The 6,360-nt window shown below is 45.8% G+C and overlaps 1 non-coding gene and 1 pseudogene across 1 annotated transcript; both read left to right on the top strand.

Moving 5' to 3' along the window:
• Positions 1-3,192: 3,192 nt before the first annotated feature.
• On the top strand, positions 3,193-3,378 carry LOC142654130 (U2 spliceosomal RNA). The gene has a single exon (XR_012848887.1). It is a non-coding gene; the product is annotated as a U2 spliceosomal RNA (small nuclear RNA).
• A 1,297-nt stretch (positions 3,379-4,675) lies between these two features.
• On the top strand, positions 4,676-4,777 carry LOC142654524 (U2 spliceosomal RNA; annotated as a pseudogene).
• Positions 4,778-6,360: the final 1,583 nt, after the last annotated feature.

Below are 6,360 nucleotides of genomic sequence, written 5' to 3'. Positions count from 1 at the left end.
GCAGTTTTTAAATTTTTACGGCTCACCTGACAAAAATGAGAGAGCAGAGATGCTAGAAATGTTACCTCTTTTTATTAATACAACTGAGCCTTTTATCCTCGCAGGTGATTTTAACTGTATCCTGAGGGGGGAACGCCGGCTTACCAGTACTACAAGTAGGAATTACGATAAGACCTCTGGACTGCTCAAAGATATTGTAAATGATTTTAAATTAACAGATTTGTACAAAGAATGTAATAGGAGCAGCCCAGAGGAAGCCGGCGTTACCTGGAGCAACGCCACCTGTAGCTCCAGGATAGATTTTATTTTTTGTAATGAGAATGTACTGCCTTTTAATTGTGAAGTTTTAACTAATGTTTTCTCAGATCACAAGCTTTTATCATTTTATGTAAAGCGTGATTTTAATAAACCGGTGTGTAAGAAGTCCTGGAAGTTAAATGTTTCCCTTTTAGATGATCCACAGGTTTTTACTGATTTTATTGAATTTTACCAAAAATGCAGGCGGGGGAGAGACATGCGTACTCCCATCAGTGCATGGTGGGAGAAAATGAAAAAAAGAATAAAGGAATTTTTTATTAAAAAGAGCGTGGCGAAAGCCAGAGAAAAACATGCTTTTTTTAAAATTCTCAGCACCCGTCTGCAGACCCTGTACAAGATGAGAGATAATGAAATTGACGTTAAAACTGACATCACTAATTTAAAAAAAGAAATAGCTCAGTGCCTGGAGCAGAAAGGCAAAGAAATCATTTTTCGTTCCAAAATTCAACATGTGGAGGAGAATGAGACCTGCTCCAGGTACTTTTTTAAAAAAATTAACAATAAAAAGGCTATTATTAAAAATATTGAAGGTGTGTCAGATGTACAGGGTATTTTAAGTAAAGTTCATGAGTTTTATGCTGACCTTTTTAGTGTTAAAACTGTGGATCATAATTTTATGCGTGACTCACTGAAGGAGATTACTACTGTTTTAGACCCTGTCTCCCAGAATTTTTTATTACAGGAGCTGACGGAGCAGGAGGTTTTAGAAACGGTAAAGAGTTTTAAAGCCGGAAAAGTTCCCGGACCGGACGGTATACCCAGTGAGTTTTATGTCAAATTTTATGACATTTTAAAAGAGGATCTTTTTAGCCTTTTTTATGAAGTTTTTAATTCCAAGATGCTGCCTAAGTCCTGGCGGAAGGGTGAGGTCTCCCTGCTACATAAGAAAGGTGACATCGCAGTTTTGAAGAACTGGAGACCAATAACCCTTCTGAATAGCGACTATAAAATAATGGCAAAAGTGTGCGCAAATAGATTAAAAGCCATAATACCCCACATTGTACACTCTAACCAGGTGTGTGGGGTGCCAGGCCGCAGCATCTGGGATAATCTTAACCTGGTAAAAGATGTGATTGAGGACACGAGGTCTAGAAGAGGTAAATTAGCCATTTTATCTATAGACTTCGAGAAGGCGTTCGACCGTGTCTCTCATTTTTATCTTTTTAAGGTTTTAGAGCGTATGGGTATACCTGAAGGATTTTTATTATCACTTAAAGCCTTTTATAAAGATTGCACAAGCAAAATTTTAGTGAATGGTTTTAAGACACAGGACGTGATTTTAGACTCAGGGGTGAAGCAGGGGTGTCCCTTGTCCCCACTGCTTTTTATTTGCGCATTAGAGCCTCTACTGTGTACAATTCGCCGCGATAAGTTAATACGTGGAGTCCCCCTGCCCGGGGGTGGCGGCGTAGAGGCTAAAGCAGTGGGGTACATGGACGATGTAGCGGTTTTTTGCAGGGACACCCTGTCGCTTCAGAGAACCCTCAGACAAATTGAGTTTTATTGCTGTGCTTCCGGTTTTAAGGTGAACTTCGACAAAAGTAATATTTTAAATATAGGAAGCATGGCTTTTAGAGACATACCCGTCCCTGTGTCAGATAATATTACGATTTTAGGTGTCTCCTTCAGTGAGTGCGATAATGGTTTTATCAGTTGGGACATGGTGGCGCAGAAGGTAAATCAAAAAATATGTATGTGGAACATGAGAAAACTTACCATGGAGGGAAAAGTTTTAATTATTAAAATGGTCATTTTACCCCTGCTTTTATATCTCAGTATGGTTTTCCCTCCCCCCACGGTTTTATTGCAAAAAATTACTAAAGCATGTTTTACCTTCTTTTGGAGTTCCAGAATGGAGAAACTTAAAAGAGAGATTGTGATGAAATCCAAACCGAAGGGTGGCAAAGATTTTCCGAATTTTAACAGGTTTCTTTTAATCAAGTTCTTCAGTTTCTGTTTTAATTCCCTTTTTAAAGAACATTATTGGTCCTATTTTTTACGTTTTAATACAGGGTTTTTAATGCGAAGGTTTGGGTGGTTCAACATTGTTTTATCCTCACCTTACGCTTTTAAACTCTCAATAAACTATGTGATTTTAGAAAAGATAGTGACCTTATTCAACCTGAAGGGAAAAAATGTAAATGAGCTGAAAAATAGTAAAAAATTAATTAAAGACCTAAGAGAAAGTGAGACGGTCAGCAGGATTGAGAATTTTAATGAGGAACGAAGTGCTTTTATCTTCAAAATTATTAATGTGTTTTATCTTTTTAATACACAGATGGACCTGGCCTGGAGCTGCATTCATCAATGTCTTCCATGCCGGGCATTCCAATACAGAAGGAGGCTCGCGAGGTCTGCCGTCTGCCCGAGGGAAGGCTGCCAGGCCGAGGAAACGATTCGACACATTTTTTGGACGTGTGATTTTGCGAAGAAATTTTGGAAAAAAATATTCCCTCTTTTGGTAAAGATGGCAGACCTGAAAGACTTGAATTATGAAGATATTTTATATGGACTATTTGGATGCCCAACCGCGAGCCAAAAGATAATAGCGTGGAAGACGATGAATTGCGCCAAAGAAGCTCTATGGAAGGCCAGGAACATCCTGATTTTTAAGCACGATGTTTTATCTACTGATGATGTTTTAGGTCTTTGTTTTAGCGAAATGTACATTTATTATTTATTAGACAAAAAAAGAAATGCCACCCTTCTTAATAAATGGTTTGTGAAAGAATGGAACTCCAACATATAAAGATTTGCCACCATGTCCCTTTTATGTAATGTAATGCAATGAAATATTGATTTTATTGTTATTCATTTGTACAAAAGTTGGTTTTATTGTAAACTGTATTTTTTATCATGAAATAAATCATTGACACCCCTGAAAAGGGGTAGCCAACTTAAAAAAAATCTGTTCTTATCAGTTTAATATCTGATACGTCCCCTATCTGGGGACCATATATTAAATGGATTTTTAGAACAGGGAGATGGAAATAGAGCTTGCTCTGTCCACTCCACGCATTGACCTGGTATTGCAGTATTTCCAGGACCGGTGCACCCTTCCCTTATGTGTTGACTAAAATCAGATTCCAAAAGTGCTATTTGTGTTTGCTATTGTTTTTGTCTTTCTGATGGGATCTCCCCTTTTAATCCCATTATTTCAACACCTGTTGGACAATGCATTTGTACAGTCATGTGTGATAATGAGCTCATTTATTAAATGCAATTAATTAATACATTGCCACCTCTTGTTGTGTGTGTGTCTTCTGTGTTTCTGTGTTTCCGGCATTTCACATTGGAACAGCTCATTCACCTTCCTTGTCTTCTCTCCGCCCTCCCTCCTAGGTAGGTTAAAGAGCTGCACCTGAGCCAGCCACTGATTGATGCAGCACCACAGTCAAATAGCGGAGTGGAGTAGGGGAACAGCAAACAGCCATTAAAGCCGCCCGCCCGCCCGCCTGCCTGCCTGCCTGCCTGCCCGCCACAATGGACCTACCTGTGTACACTACATGGATGTGATGGAATGTACTGTCGTCCCTACATTTCAAGAAGAAGTAAGAATTGCAGTTGCAACAAAGCCTTGCTTGCCTACAAAGAGAGCAGCAATTTGGATTTGTTACTATGTTACCTAGAAGAATAACAAACTGTGCAAGGATGGAGGTTGTAGGAGCAAAGAGAAGTTGTCTGTAAAGTTGGTGGATGCTTATTTTCCATTTTGCAGTCCCTTGTCTCCCTCTTGTGGCCTCCTGGAGGCAAATAAATGTGCAAAAAAAAGACAGCCTGGCGGCCGGCTGTTGCAGTGTTGCCCTCTCAGGCAACACTGAGTGACTGACTGAGCCTCACCGTCTTATATAAAGTTCAGACGGAACTTTGCACGTGTCATAGTGGAGCCCTCAGGATTCCAGAGCCAGCTTTCTGACATCATAATGGGGCCTGCCTCAGAGATAGATAAAAGCCTGGGCCCAGGCAGTGTTGGTCAGTGCTGCTCAGCAGGCAGCACCGGACTGGACTGGATTACAGCTGATACAAGGTGTGAAGGAACAAGGGGTGGCTGTGGGCATGCACTTGCTGCCGCTGCCAGTGTTTATCTGCATGGCAGGAGGGCATTTGGGCGTTGCCAGGAAGGCGTTTTTATGTAGATTCCTCCTCTTTCAGCACTGCATTGTGGTGCAAGCAAAAGAAGCAAATCCTGTGTAGCTTCCTCTCCGGCCTTTATTCACCTCCCTCCCGCTTAGTAGCTGTAAATGTGTGTGAGCCTGCAGGGCCCCATGGAATTGCCTAGGAGTAGGCTGAATCAATCGCTGCAAGGGGTGAACAGCAGTATTAGGCAGGCTCGGTCAACGGCCGGCCCATTCGGGTTATCGCTTCTCGGCCTTTTGGCTAAGATCAAGTGTAGTATCTGTTCTTATCAGTCCTTGTAAGGATAGATAGCTCGGAGAACCACTGGGGGCTATAAACACTAGCTTAGCGATCCAAGAGCGTTCCAGACGAAGCCGGCGACGAACTGCGGAGAAGAACCAGCGAAGACGACGATCCAGAAGGGAGAAGCCGCCATCGGGGAAGAAGCTCCGGGAGATCGCTGCCGGGAAGAAGAAGGAGAACTTCGGAGAAGAGCCGCTGCTGAAGGGGATCTTCGAAGAAGCTCGGCCGCAGAAGAAGAAGCTCGACGAGGAACCGCTGCGGAAGAAATTTTGTGGAAGAACCTCGGCCAGCAAGGAGAAGATTTGCATAGCTCCGCCCCCTTCGGGAAAGAGCTATCGAAGATCCTCCCCAAGCGACAGGAACAGCTGGAAGAAGCCATGGCCTCAACCAGCAACCCTGCCACCCAGAAGAAGAAGGCTGATGGACCAGGTGAGCCGGCCCAGGCCAGGACATCTCCTCCTGAAGCCTCCTCAGGCGAACAGGCCACCAGGAAGCCGAACCAGGCTGCTCCAACCCTGGAGCCCTGGATGAAGCAGACGGTGGCCCTGAAGCTGAAGGAGGTGGACGGGAGAGTGCCGGACATGACGGAAGAAGTGTTCTGCCAGAAGATGCTCCTGGACCAGGGCTTCGCTAAGCCGGAGACCATCAGCATCCAGGCCTTCATGACCGGGATGTTCTTCGTGACCTTCGCTTCGATCAACATCTGCAGAAGGTACTGGGAGATGGTGAAAGCGGCGAGGCCTGAATCCCCTTTCTCTCGCTTTGTGGGCAACTGCCCTGTCCAAAGAGAGGAAAGGCGGGTGACGGTCTCAATGCGGAACCCACACACCCCCGGCAAAGACATCACCACGCTCCTGAAGCGGTTCTGCACAGTGGTGAGGGAACCCACCCACATCCTGAACGGACTCGGCTTCTGGACTGGCAAGTGGTCGGTAATCGTCCGACTGAACAAGGATTCGAGCGCGGAAGACGGCCTCCAGCACCTGCCCCAGTCATTCTCGCTGGGCAACTCCTACGGCCTCATCTATTACCCGGACATGCCGCAGATCTGCAGGAGATGCAGCAAGAAGGGTCATTCGGTGAAGGACTGCAAGGAGGACGCCTGCAAGAACTGCCGGGTAACAGGACACGAGACCAAAGACTGCCCGAAACGGACAATGTGCAACCTCTGCGGACAAGCAGCCCACTCTTACAAGGACTGCCCGAAGAGGGATCGATCCTGGGCAACTGTAGCAGCAAAAGCTCCAGCCAGAGGGAACCCCGCCCCAGCCAGAGCTCCAGCGGCACAGAAGACCGGGAAAAAGAAGGATGGTAAGAAGACGACAGTCCCTCCCCCCCCTCTCCCGGCCCTCCCTCGCCCTACCCTTCCCACCCTCCCTCGCCCGGCCCTCCCCACCCCCCCGTCCCCAACCCCTGTCACCCCCACTGAGGCTCTCACCTTCTCCTACCCACCCATCTCAGTGGTCCTGTCACCTGCACCTCTCCCAACCCAGCCTCCCTTCTCCCCAGCTCCAGCAGCACTAACATCTTCCCCTCCAGCTGCTGGAGTCCTCTCCCTGGAGGATTTTCCCCCTCTTGTCTCCTCAGGTGCCATCCAGAGGAAGAGAAAGGTGAGGGACAGCC

This window comes from Rhinoderma darwinii, chromosome 5 (assembly GCF_050947455.1).
Source record: "Rhinoderma darwinii isolate aRhiDar2 chromosome 5, aRhiDar2.hap1, whole genome shotgun sequence".
Classification (NCBI taxonomy): Eukaryota; Metazoa; Chordata; class Amphibia; order Anura; family Rhinodermatidae; genus Rhinoderma; species Rhinoderma darwinii.
Note: the sequence above shows the minus strand (reverse complement) of the source record. Positions and strands in the feature narration are given on the sequence as shown.